Source organism: Opisthocomus hoazin, chromosome 3 (genome assembly GCF_030867145.1).
Source record: "Opisthocomus hoazin isolate bOpiHoa1 chromosome 3, bOpiHoa1.hap1, whole genome shotgun sequence".
Lineage (NCBI taxonomy): Eukaryota > Metazoa > Chordata > Aves > Opisthocomiformes > Opisthocomidae > Opisthocomus > Opisthocomus hoazin.
In genome coordinates this window covers 44591907-44604642 of record NC_134416.1, presented here as the reverse complement: position 1 = coordinate 44604642, position 12736 = coordinate 44591907, and the positions used below count along the sequence as shown (strand labels likewise).

General features: G+C 39.5%; 1 protein-coding gene across 3 annotated transcripts in view; it reads left to right on the top strand.

Annotated features, from left to right (window-relative positions):
• The window catches only part of FAM110B (family with sequence similarity 110 member B), a 113394-nt gene that overhangs the window by 13756 nt on the left and 86902 nt on the right, over positions 1–12736 (top strand). The window contains exon 2 of one of the 3 annotated variants that reach the window (XM_075416114.1): positions 6768–6969. The exons of the other annotated variants lie outside the window; for them this stretch is intronic. The gene's annotated coding sequence lies outside the window, so the exon portion shown is untranslated. The remainder of the gene's footprint in view (positions 1–6767; positions 6970–12736) is intronic. 3 annotated transcript variants of the gene reach the window in all.

Here is a 12736-nt window from a genome sequence, read left to right as displayed (position 1 = left end):
CATAGGGACATGGTTTAGTGGTGGAATTGACAGTGTTAGGTTCGTGGTTGGACTTGATGATCTTAGAGGTCTTTGCCAACCTGAGCAATTCTATGATTCTATGAACGTGTGTGAGGCAGGGAAAAGGAGTTGATAGGCGAGCTCTGGTTTGTGACTTGTACCACTGACCATGGAACCTGCAGCGTTCCTCAGCATTCAAGAACCATTATGTGGATGTCTCCAGGTAATCTTGAGTCATCTTGGAGACAGAAGACTGAATTGTCCTCCCCATCCCTTGGTGTTTTTGCAGTGACACACTGGTGTCCACATGTGTACACGCACAAATGATATTTTTTGTTTAAAAGTCCTAAACGTTTCTGTAGGGACCTGATATAATTTTCTAATGAGCTTTCCCTTTCTGCAGCTGGTTTGGATCAAATCTGGGGAAACAGTTACCGCATGTGGTCTGCGTCCAAAGGAGAAGTGTTGCTCCTCTGAGGACCGTTAGCTACAATAGGAGTGTAGTCTGTAGCAGCAGGGCTGGACTCAAAACTTGTCTCCTGTCCTGGGCGTTGAAGAGGTGGCCCGTGATCCGTGGATCCCTGAGCTACAGCATTGCTCCCTGATGGCCTCTGAAGGGCACTGAACAGACCAATGGCAAGGCAGCCTGTGGTGGACACCTGGGGAAATGTGTTCCCTGGGCCCCGATCTTGAGTGTCTTTTCCAAAATACCTGAAATGCTTTTAGTTTTCTCTTAATGACTGTTCTCTGAGTTGCCATGTCTGGAAGTAGTTACTTGTAGAAGTTCTCACTGGTGGTGTAAGATAACTTGGCAACATCTATGAGAAAACAGTTATATGGGGAAGAGGTTATTTTGAGATTTGTCTTATCTGGAGAACTACCAAAGCTGGGAAGTGCAAAATATGTATGGCGTTTTTTTCCCCTGAAATTTCACACTGGTTTTCAAAATAAATTCTTCTGCCTTTAAGTGGGTGAGTCTTTGCTCAGAAGTAGTGATTCCCAAATGTTCGTATTTGAGCCAAGAATAAAATCTTTTTTATGCAATCTCTTCAGAGCCTGCCTTTGAGAAAGAAAGAATTCAGTCTTCTTTTAAATACTTTTTTCTCTTCATAGAACATAATGAGTTTGCTTTTCAAAGGAAAAACAGAATTGCAGTGAAGATGCTCTGTTACATTTTTTGGCTCAGTTTTATGCAGGATAAAGTTGTTTAGCATTTAATACAGCAAACTGTTTAAAAAGGATAAGTTATATAATTACCATGAACTTTTAAATAACCATTAGTATTAGTACTTGGTTGTCAGTAACAGCACACTGTAATAATATTCAGAAATTAGCAGGTCCAAGATAATCTGAGCCTTTCCTCTTACTAAGCTGAAAATCAAGGATGTGGCTTTGTAAGTAGGAAAATGGTTGCAGATATAGTTGGGTCATTTAATGACTTTTTTGCTTTTCTTTTTTGTTTCCCCCTATTTGCATATTTTAATGATGTAAAAATCTTCAATCTGGAAGCTGTAGTGCTATTTTATTTCTCCAAGTATCTTTTAGTATCAGCGCTGTGAGCGCCCGTTTTTAGGAGCGTGTTAACCTGCCTGTGACAGTTTCTTCATAGCTTGAATATGGCAGCTGAGATCTGTCTGCTTTAAAATAATAATGAACATCTTAAAATTATTTATATGTTTAGTAACATGATGCTGTAGCTTCACTTCAAGCAAACAAGTGTGCATATGGTGTATGGAAACAAATAAGTAAGTACTGCCTTACTCTGTGATATCTGCTGGTGGACTGTAGCTGACTCTTCAGAAAGAAAAGGACCTAGTGGTAAAATGTGACGTGGTACTAAAGCAGTCCTGATGGCAACCGGCTTGTGGTGTGTACTTCATGGGGAAGGATGAGAAAATAGTTTGCAGATGTTTACACTTCCCAGTGTTAAATCGTGGTTTTACTGCCAATGTTGGCAACAAATAGGGTAGGAGTTGAACCCAGTTTACGGATAAATCTCACCAAATTAAATTCTACTCCACTTTAAGAGAAGGAACACCAAGTATAAACAAGTGTCTCTTGCTGCTTTGGCATTTAAACTTTTATGACAAAATGGCTGAGGACTGAAAGCAGTAGTTTCAGTCTCAGGGGAAAATGGAGACTTCTCAAAGATGTCGTACTGGAAGTTCTCCGTGGTTCTCCTGTTTATTGCACTCTCTGCCAAACCTCTAATCACAGGATTTAGAAACCCCTCCCCACACACTTTTTAATAATGGCCCAGTATTTCCATGGAACAAAATGGGTCCATGGGCTTCTGAATGGTTGATGTTCATTTAGCTCCAGGTGCGCAAGAAGAGCTCCCCGTTAGTGACAGCAGGAATTCCTAGGGTCCTGAGCCCAGCTGGAAGTTCCCTGCCGTAGCACCTAATATGACTTTGCTTCACGTTGTAGTATAGAAGTGTCAGAGAAGATTGTGTGAGGCAAAAGGAGATGGTATTTGAAGATGAACCTTTCTTTTTTATTAGTCATTTTGCAGCACCAGATAAATGATACTATCTTTTAAGATTATTTCATTGTTAGGGGAATTCCATTGTGTTTAAAGGATTGCTCCTCCCCTCCTCACTTTGTAAAGGCCTTTACTGAGTGCTTATACTTCATCAGTTAATCCAGGAATTTACAGAAAGGTAATGCAAAGTTCACAGTAATGGTGTGGTATGACTGTGTCAACTTGAGTTGTTTAGTATGTTCACAACAAGAGTTTTTCTTCTGTTTTCTTGAGCTTTTTTCTTGCTGTCAGGTCCATTCCCAGGAACGATGGGTTGAGCGTACGTGTCGCATCCAGGTATAGTTACTGACAAGCTGATGTTTGTGGTTATTGTTTGGTTTTGAGGAAGGCAGATACTCCACTTCCTAAGCCAAAAATAAACTTTTCTCAGACAAAGCTTGATCTTTTTGTAAGGATTTGAAATCCTGCCTGTGTATTGCAGGTGCATGCTCAGACCACATGCTGCTTGATGACCGCTCCCTCTGTGGACAGAAGGATTAGAACAGAGTTTCAGCCCTAATCCTGGGTTTCCTGTGCAGATTCACTTTACAGTCTTATTCCTGTTTAGTTGCCTGTATGTTAGAGAGCTTGTTTTTAATTATACTTGCCTTTTTTTTTTTTAAAAAGCATCAATAATGGTGTATTGTTTTTTATTGTATTGATGAACTATGCTAAGATTTATGCCTTTTCTTCCCTCCGCCCCCCCGACTCTTCACAGGGTAGTAATTAGTCACGTGCTTTGCAAATGCTTGCAGTAAAATGAATTGATTATCTGTTAATTAAAACTAATGATAGCAAATTTATATTTAGGTTATTTCAAAGTATTTAAATTATTTAGGATCTGAAGTCTTTATTTTTTTCAGTGAATGCCTTAGTCTACTCTGTTAATTTTTGATGCCACAGTAAGCATATATGGTTTCTTATGTACAGAATGATAACCTACAATAAAAAAAACCCATGGTTTTTGTCTTCCCCAGGGCTTGAACTGACTTTCAGCATTTTGTGAAATGTGAAAAATCAATTGATCACTTTTTTTAGTGGTGTCGCTTTTTCTACTTTTTATGATCCCTGCAGTTTTAAATGTAGTTGTGCACAAATTGAACTGCATCTTAAAGTTAATATTGGCCGGGATGAAAACATACAACTGAATTTGTTCACCAGTATGTTTGTTTGAAGTAGGTAGAAGACTGTCTTCTCCTTACACAGTTCCTTTTGTTTATCCTCAAAATTTTTGTATTTAGGGAGGTGTTTAAATCATCTGAAGTCAAAACTTCAGAGGTCTCAAAAGCTCTAAGTCAGTAAGATTTCTGATATGGAGATAGAGGTAATTTATATTTGTAATAGCACCCACTGTAGTGGATGCTACAAATACATAAATCCATGGCAAGACATAGATGAAAATGCATGGAGGTAAGTGTAGTTACAGGCCTGCTTGGAAAATTTCAGATGTTAGCAATTTCACTGATGTGTTTCTGCAAAACGATTGCCAGTGTTCCCTCATTCTCACTAATCAAAAAGATGCTTAAATGAATATTCAGGCTGTTTGGAGGTACTGCTAATTATCTCGTGTCCCACATCGAGGGAGCTGTGAGCTGCCCCTCTGTATGGGGAGGAAGGGAATTCTGCTATCTCTGATCCATCCATTTGTAATCTCCTATTATTGAGAGGCCTAAAAATATACTGGATTCTATTTCAAGGAGAATATTGAATATGTGTTACTGTAGAAACAGTGTTTTAGGTAGTTCAAGCGAGAAAATGGCTGTTGTATAAAAATGCCTACATCAGTGTAGAGTTGGCATGCCTTTGAGACAAATGAATTTGTTTTCTATACAATTGAGTGCTGTTTTTTTGATTCTCAGAAGCTCAGCAATAAGCCTTGAGCACAGAATAAATTCTTTATCCCATGCGATTTGTGTGTATTTGTTTTTTAAATCTGTTTAACAAAGTAGTGCAACAAATTTGGGATTAGCAACGTGCTACTTAGCTTTGCTGAAGGAGACTGGGGCAGAAAAATGGGGAAATTCACGTTTTTTGCATTAGGTATGATTAGCTGGCAGAAAGATTAGCTATATCATGCATTTCTTTTCAAATGGTTCCTGACCTCACGGGTGCAAGGAAGTTGTGATCCAGCTGTAGCAGTATAAATTTGGCAAAGAAAATAAGCACGGGTTTTGTGCAGATCTGTATATTGGCAGGGAAATATTCTCAGCTCATGGGCTTTCCTTTTACCTCTCACAAGTTTAAAAATAGTGTTGATTTAGTGCCAAGTGTCTGTTGTTACACATGCCTGTTTGTGTTTTAGGGCTTTTTACTCCTTTTGGTGCCTTTATTTTTCCTGTGTATCCACTCTGACTCTTACGATATGGAGGGCTGTTAATACCAGCTTAAATCAGGTATTGCTCACAAAGGTTTCTGATATGTTATGAAAAAATGAGTTTCAAATTTCAATAACGTGAAGTCTGGACTGTAAAATCCTACTTTTAATCTAGGCTTATTTGGTTAGGTTGTGTTAAATCCATGCCTAAAAATACTCAAGCTTTTTTGGTTTCTTTTTGTTATTTTCATTTGGGATCAAATCTCTTTGAACTGTGTAGACACGCACCTGTGCTCATTTTAATCCCTCTGTAGTTTTCATCAATTATCACAGCAGGCAAGAAGAAAATCAAATTGTAAAATGCTTTTGAAAAGTAAATACATTCAACCTGGGATTCAGGTTTCTGTTTTAATCAGACATCATCTGTATTCATGTTCTTACACAAAGCTGGGTAAGGGAGGGGAAAGAAAAGCCTTTTTTTGTTTTTATTGTGAAATATCTGTTTTGAAGTGCTCTGGTGTACGATGAGTGTAATATGTTAGTGTTTGTAGAGAAAGGCTGTGTTGTGTGTGTATATATATACGGATCTTTTAAGCTGGGAGAAAATCTAGGTCAAGAGATTTCATTCTTATTAATAACTTAAGGCTTTATTCAACAAAAATTATCCTCTGTGGCTAGCAAGCTTCTTGACTGGGGAAGTGCTGGTGCAGGAGGAACCCTCTGCCCTCAAACATCAATGGCAGGGGAGCGATACCCTTTCCGTGAGAGTGTTAAAACTCTCACTTCCCCCATGTGTTTTTGATTGCCACCATAAAAGCTCACAGGGGCACACTCTTCATGTGTTTCTCTGTGCAGGGCTGTGCTTGGGGCCAGGGAGCCTCGGCGTTTCCTGCCCTGTGTGCACCCGCTGTCCAGCCTAGGCCCCATGCCACAGGCTTGGCCTGGCAGTGCTGCCTCGGCCTCCCGGCCGCGGGCCATCACTTTCCACCCAAAAGAGGTCTTGTGGTGTTGCTAACAATGAGCTCTGGCCACAGGACAAAATTTTTTTTTTTATTTTTCTTTCTTGAAAACATCCATGCCAGGAAAATAAATAAATTTGAAAGCTCGCCAATTCTTGTTTTAATTCACTAAGAGATGCTAAACCATGAAATCTCTCCCTTGTCCTTGTCTGGCTTTCCTCTTCCTCAGCAGTCGCTGCCCTGTGTAGCTTTGCAGCGCCAGCACCTAGGCACGGTGTTAAATATGTAAACTGGAAAAATTGGGAAAAGTGGTGTTAAATACGTAAACTGGAAGAGTAGGGAAATTCTTGGCTCTTTCAGCTACAGTAATCTTCTGTATTAGGAGTTTAAACAAACTCAGGGAAAGCAGTTGTTATTAAGCCTTTAATTTTCCCTTCAACTTCCGTGTCACCCTAGAACCAAAAGCAAAGGTAGTTAAAATAGGATAATTAATCATGGGACAACTCACACGGGATGCAATGAATTTTCCATCAGTTCACAAGTTCTGTAAATCAAGATAAGAGGCTTCTCTAAAATATGCTGTTTATAAGCTATGGCTGCTGTACTTGATGAAAGAATTAGGTTAAGTAAGTTAGATGCCATCTGTGTTGGCATCTTGACATTGTTTCTGGAGTAGTTCCTTCAAACCTGAAAGTTTAGAGAATGAATTTCTATTTATGTCTAACACTGAATCAGGGACTGCAAACTTCAGGGGGGGCAAGGTCATTTTAAGTTGAAAAGTTTGTGTTTGGGACTCTTGTATTGACACTTCCCGTTTCTCCTGTTCTTGTCCATGATCTTGTAGATGTGGGAGGAGGGCAGAAAGCCTGCCCATCGGCTGCTACAGGACCTGCCAATGATAGGTATCTGCACTGCAAAACTTGGTTTTGTGCCGACAAAAGACAAGACGCACTATATTTATTTCTTTCAGGGGAAGTCTTCAAATCTGTGGAGCTGCAGGTCCGAACTTTCCAAAGTGAGATGTGCAAAAGCCTTAGACACTGGAGTGCGCCTGTGTGACTAGCATAATTGCGTCTTCTTGAATAACTGCTGTAGATGTGAAGCAGACTCTGAAGTCAGTTGACACCTACACAGGGCTAAATTATAACATCCTGAATAAATTCCTGTGCAGTGTAAGTACTAAAGTAGTGTTAATACAAAGAAAACTTGTTCCCAACAATTCTTTTTATGTTGAAAATAATTTGAAATTTTTTGGATTAAAGAGTTAACTTGTGTAGTTATTTTATTTGCATATAAAATGGGCAAAGATTATCAAGATTATTTAAAAACGTATAAAACACAGGAGAGAGAAATGTCAAGTGTATTTTAAGTATACCTATCAAATTCTCTTCACATCCCACATATTCTATTGTAACTTGTATAGTTAGTGACCAAATGGTGACTTTTGGTATACTACTTTTTCTTTAAAGATTGATAAAATAATCATTCCGTATTTTGTGGTAAGCAAACTGAAATGTATTCTGCCTGAATTGCATCATATGAAACCCTTCAGCAGGGTCTAAGGCGGCGTGCTTCTGAAAATGTATCTCCTTTTCTAGTAGCACAGAAACATAAGAACTGGAAACTTAAATGCATTGTTTGTACAGTATGAAAATGTAGCAGTAGAAATGATAGCATTTCAATAAAGATCAAGGTAGAAATCTCTTTAGATGTTGGACTTCAAAATGAAGTTTGTTCCTTTTATCTTTAGTGCGTTTGATACTTAATTTTGTACATTCTGCAAGCGCCTGCTTACATGGCTCCTTATTTGAGCTTACAATTCAGAATGTTGAAGTTCAGTGTTTGGAGTCAAATACTTGTTTGGGTGCCTGTCTTTGTAGATAACTTGCACAGAGTTTTTGCAGGAACATCAGCATATCTGATACAGCAAATGTTATCAACTTTTACAAGGGATAATGCCGTATTGATGTTTATTGGTGTCGTAGAAGCGTCATTAGGGATATGAGAGTGCCTCCAGTGAAAAATACATATTTTGATGTACAAAAATGTTGCATGTATTTTTGGTGATCTTTTCGTAACCCAAATGACCAGCATTATTTTCTTAGCTGTGGGATCATTTGAAATTCTACAGATTAACCAGTGCAAGTGTTACAGTGGTCCATCTCTATTATTTAAAAAAGAATTGCTATGTAGTTTAAGAATGAGTGACAGGGTAGGATGAGCACTCAATTGCCCTTTGGCTTCAGGGTAGAAAAGAGACCTTCCTTTATGGACTGATGACATGCAACTGGCACGTTACAACCTCCTGTGTGTCCTTTCTCTTCCTTTCTGACTGCTGCTGTGACATAACTATCTACTTTATGAATTCTGTTCCTATTTTGAAAGCTGTTTTTTTTTTTTTTTTCTGAAGTATTGTATGCTCTTTCCTTCTTCCCTGACCTCAGTGCTGTTAAATGAGGGTAAGAGTTATCAAAGAAAGACTATGCACGTAGCAACCCATGGAAAAGCCTTGTCGGCTTTTTGTCCTGCATCTAGTGATACGGTGCGTCTGCTTGATGTCCTGCTTGATATTTTTGTTTATAAGGTAAAGAGAAGTGTCAAAAGTTTGAGTTGTCAGAACAGAGTTGGAATATAATCTCATAAGCTTCACTCCTGGTTCGGCATTTGACAAAAAGATGTTCCAAATCAAGGTCAAACTGATGGAGGTGTTCTGCAACTGTTGCCACTTTCATGCCTTGCCATAGTGACCTGATCCAAGGTTGATAAATGTTTATAAAAGAAGCAGTAAGTGTCTAAAGTCCTCAGAAAGGAAGTATAAAACCTTCCGATTCAAACTGTTGATTTACACTGCTCTTAGCGTTCGTAGTTGGTTTGGCTGCTTGCCCCTTGCCTGTGTTTGCCAGCTTCCCACTATTTGGAGCGGAGCAGTTGCCTGGATTCGCTGCCTCTGGGGTATGGAAACGCTGTAGCACTGCACTGAAATTCTGGGGAGTAATAACTCATATTTGCATCAAAATCTTTTATATCAGTAACCAGATTTTGGTACTAGCTTTAAACAAGGAAAAGTAACCAATCAATGGATGTTATGTATTTTTTACTTCTGTACAGAATTGCCTCAAATAGCCTGTTTCTAGAGTTGCATCAGTATATGAAGCTGTTTCCTTCTCTGCTTCTCAAAATTGTGGTATGCAGCACGAGAATGTTGTTATTAAATGCCTCTGATGAAGGTAGACTTTGCAGAGCTGGCAAGCTGTGTTTAATTGCTGCTTTTGTAAACATCTACTGGGTTGTCCTAAGCACTGAGCCCACAGCCTAGGAGTGGGTTCCGCTGCTTATGGTCCAGGGAGGACCAGAACGTCACTGGGTGTAATGAAAGGACTCCTTCCACAGCCTCATTAAAGTTGGATTGTTGATATCCTATACCCAGCACTCTTTGTTCCTGCAAGTGTGATACCATTTTACTGTTCCCATCAATAATAGTGAAGTACTGAAACAGGTCACAAAGGCAGGCATTGAACTGCTTGTAGTTTTTTTGCAGTCCAATATTAAGTATATTTAATAAACAACAGATGCTTTAATGTAGTTTCTAGGAAAGGTTTATAGTGTGTGTGTACTTCGAGGTGTGTCGACCTGAGCCTCCTGGAGTCCTCAGCTTGGTCAGTAGTGTGGGGTCCCAGGGTGCTCCCCAGTTCCAGACTGTCCCAGGGAGCTCCCCTGCCTTAAATGTGATGCGGACGAAACCTGGGTGTGAGAGCCAAAAGAGTTGGGCTGGCTCTGCAAGCTTGGCTGGTGACAGGGGGTAGGACTGACCGCTCCAGCAGGCAGCCCGTCTGTGCCTGGCTGAGATCTGTACACTACAAGTTGCCCTTGTACCTGGCTTTTTCTTAGTGTTGGTATGTTTTATTAATACTTTGGCACTACCTTTGGAAGGTAAGTTTTAGAAATAATCTCTGATTTAAGTCCTCTTTGTATGTTTGGCCCTGTGGCCTGACTCCAAGTCAAAGCTTTACATATCTTCTTATTCCCAGCAAAGTGTACTGTGGAAGTTTTTTTTGAAGCCCAGCTGTAGAATTAGTATTTCCTATCATGGGCTATGTTCTGTTGCCTGATTTAAAGTCTAAAACTGAGTTTGCCTGTCCGTATGCTTTCCCCCTTCATCTGTAAAACATCTGAAAAGAAACCATTACAGTTGAATGACCAGGAACCGAGTTAGTCTTCCTGGTTATACTGAGTTGCGAAGAGAGAATTACACAGTCTGGGTGTGATGCAGGGTAAGCAAGCAGCTGTCCTCAAGTGAATATAGATTAAACTAAATTCTTGCTACTTTGGGGTTTTAATAACTTGCTGGTAAAAATTCTTTACCTGGAAGCTTGCGTATAGAAGTGTGGGTTGGAGAGTCTTTCAGGCCAGAGGAAAACTTTCCTTTACGGGCTGTAACGTCCATCTGAATTTCAGTCATGCCTAATGAAATGAGAAATTGATGGCTGTTTCCCTCAGCTGATTCCTTCTGCCAGTTGTTTCTTATTTTTTCTGAAGTGATTAACTGGGTGGTGTTTTCATTTGTTTTGTTTTTCTTCCTCTGTGTTTGTAAATATCTCATTATTAATAATTTGTACTTATTCTAGTTCTCAAGCTTATACTGTAAATTCAGTTCTTGTTGTGTTGGCCAGTGAGCGAATGAGGGTGACCTGAAACTCCTCCAAAATGTGTGCACGGCTTGGTATTCAATAACCATCTGGCACTTTCCTAGTTCCCTGTCTTCCCGTAGATCTGATAAAAGTGCTGTACTGCCTCTAGCATTCAGGTATTTTGGAGAACCACTCTTGCAGTTCCCTGGGATTGTTCCCTGGCAGAATTGCTTGGGCAAGTTTTACCTCAGCATCTGTGTCCTGAAAACTTGAGATCTGTCTTGATCTGATCATTTAATGGGATTGAGTGTCACCTTTATTGTTTTGAATGTGGGTCATTGTCCCTTGGTCGTACCCAAGGGAGAATTAACACATCTCATGTGGTGGTTCAGTACCAGGCTTAGGACTCCTGTGTCTCTTGCACAGCTTGTCTTACAGATGTGGCAAGATGAGGGGAAGATTAGAGGCTACAGCAAATTTGTTTTTTAACTTGCGTAAAAATCCTACTTCTCCAACTGTAGCTGGATTTGCAACAAAAAACAATCATGAGTCCAAATCTGTTGAAGGCATTAAGTAACATTTGTCCACCTTCGATGTTGCAAAGACTTTTGAAAGTGTCTGTGCATTCCAGAGTATCTTTCTTGAAGTGATAATGGTGTTGCTTTTAAACGCCAGAGAGAGGTGTCACCCTTGTCAGGTCTAAAGTCTTTCTTATGCATAGTTCATGCTTTTAGTTCCGTGCTGCTCTTATGCTTGGTAGAGTTCCAGCTCTACCCAGTAAGTGCTGCTAATTTTTGTAGTGTTCGTTGTGAGAATGCAGACAGGGTAGTGTAACATACATGTTCCCTCTTCAGCTGCATATCATTACTCTCATGTATATTTTCGTGACTGTCTTGTCTTAAGATTTCTCCCAAATAGCGGGCAAAGATGGTGATAGCATGTGGCTGCTTCTAATGTCTGTCCTAAGTCAAACCAATTACTTAACTTGCATCTCATGAACTACGAAGTAGTTATGCTTTCATGGGGACTATGAAAAATAAATAAAGCTAAATTGCAAACTGAAAAAAAGGACAGTTCAGAATTTGGATTACTTCAGGTGTTATACCCAGGCTGTCATTCAGAAACCTTTGTATTTTGGACGTAACTCTTTAAGATAATGTATGCTGGCATGTTCCCTAGATCATCAGTAAAGACTCAGAGAGTACACTGTTTTTTATAAATGGAAATCTCTAAGCCTGTGTCCAACTCTTAAATCATTTTCAAGACCTCCAAGTCATGAATCTCATTAGCATACATTTATTGATATCCATGAATGAGTGATTCTTAAGTACTTAAATGATGCCCTTTTTTAGGAGCTTAAATGACTTTTTAACTGCTAGAGAAGTCAACAGAAACTCTTACAAAGGGTCTCTTTTGCCTTAATTTCAACTTCCATTCCCTATTTTATGTTTCTCTGTGATGTTTACAGTAAGAAGGGAGCATGGTATTTTTCTGTTCCCTTTCACAGGGAGAACTTAAGAACTTGATAGTTCTGACTGAATTTCCTAGTCATGTTTACTTAAAATAAATCGTGGTACCAGGCCCCTTTTTAGGCCTATCTTCTGTTGTCACTTGAATCAGTATACTTGCTTTTTGTCATATACCTTGTTTTCCTTACCATTTCACACCCTTTCTTTCGACTCTTGCTCAGCCATTGTCACTGAACCCAGGAACGTTCACAAGTATACAGGCTTTCTTCTTTCAAGTCTCTTGGCAAGAGGTGTGTAGTCACAGAGACTGAAGATGATAGGAAACTGTGCATTAGCATATAAACTCAGTTCATGAATTCCCAGTTGCAATTTTTAGTTGGTACCTCTCAAATTGTGTTTGTGCTTTCAGCTGGGGAGTACTTTCAATCGTCTGCTGCTTTTCAGTGGTTTCTTGAGGGAATGGTTCCCCATGACAATTGTGTCCATCCTCTTCAATAACTATGTATCTTAGCTATTTGTCTTAGCAGACCTAAATCTGACTGTTTTTTGTTGTCATTAAATTGCTTGGCATCTGACTCTTGTTTCTCAGGTACACAAAGAGACTGACAGGACAGAAACCCATTGGGTCTGTCTGTGCTGCTGCTTCGTTCAAGTATTGTGATTTCTCTGCCTTCCATCGCTCTCCAAAACAATTTCTTCCTCAAGAGGCACACCATCTGTTTTTACTCATCTTTGGAGTCCTGTTTTACTGGGCTGCCCACTGGTGCTTAAGAACGCTAATTATTTCCATCATAATGTCTGTACTTACTCATTTTTTAACTCTAGAAAAAGAAAACCCATCC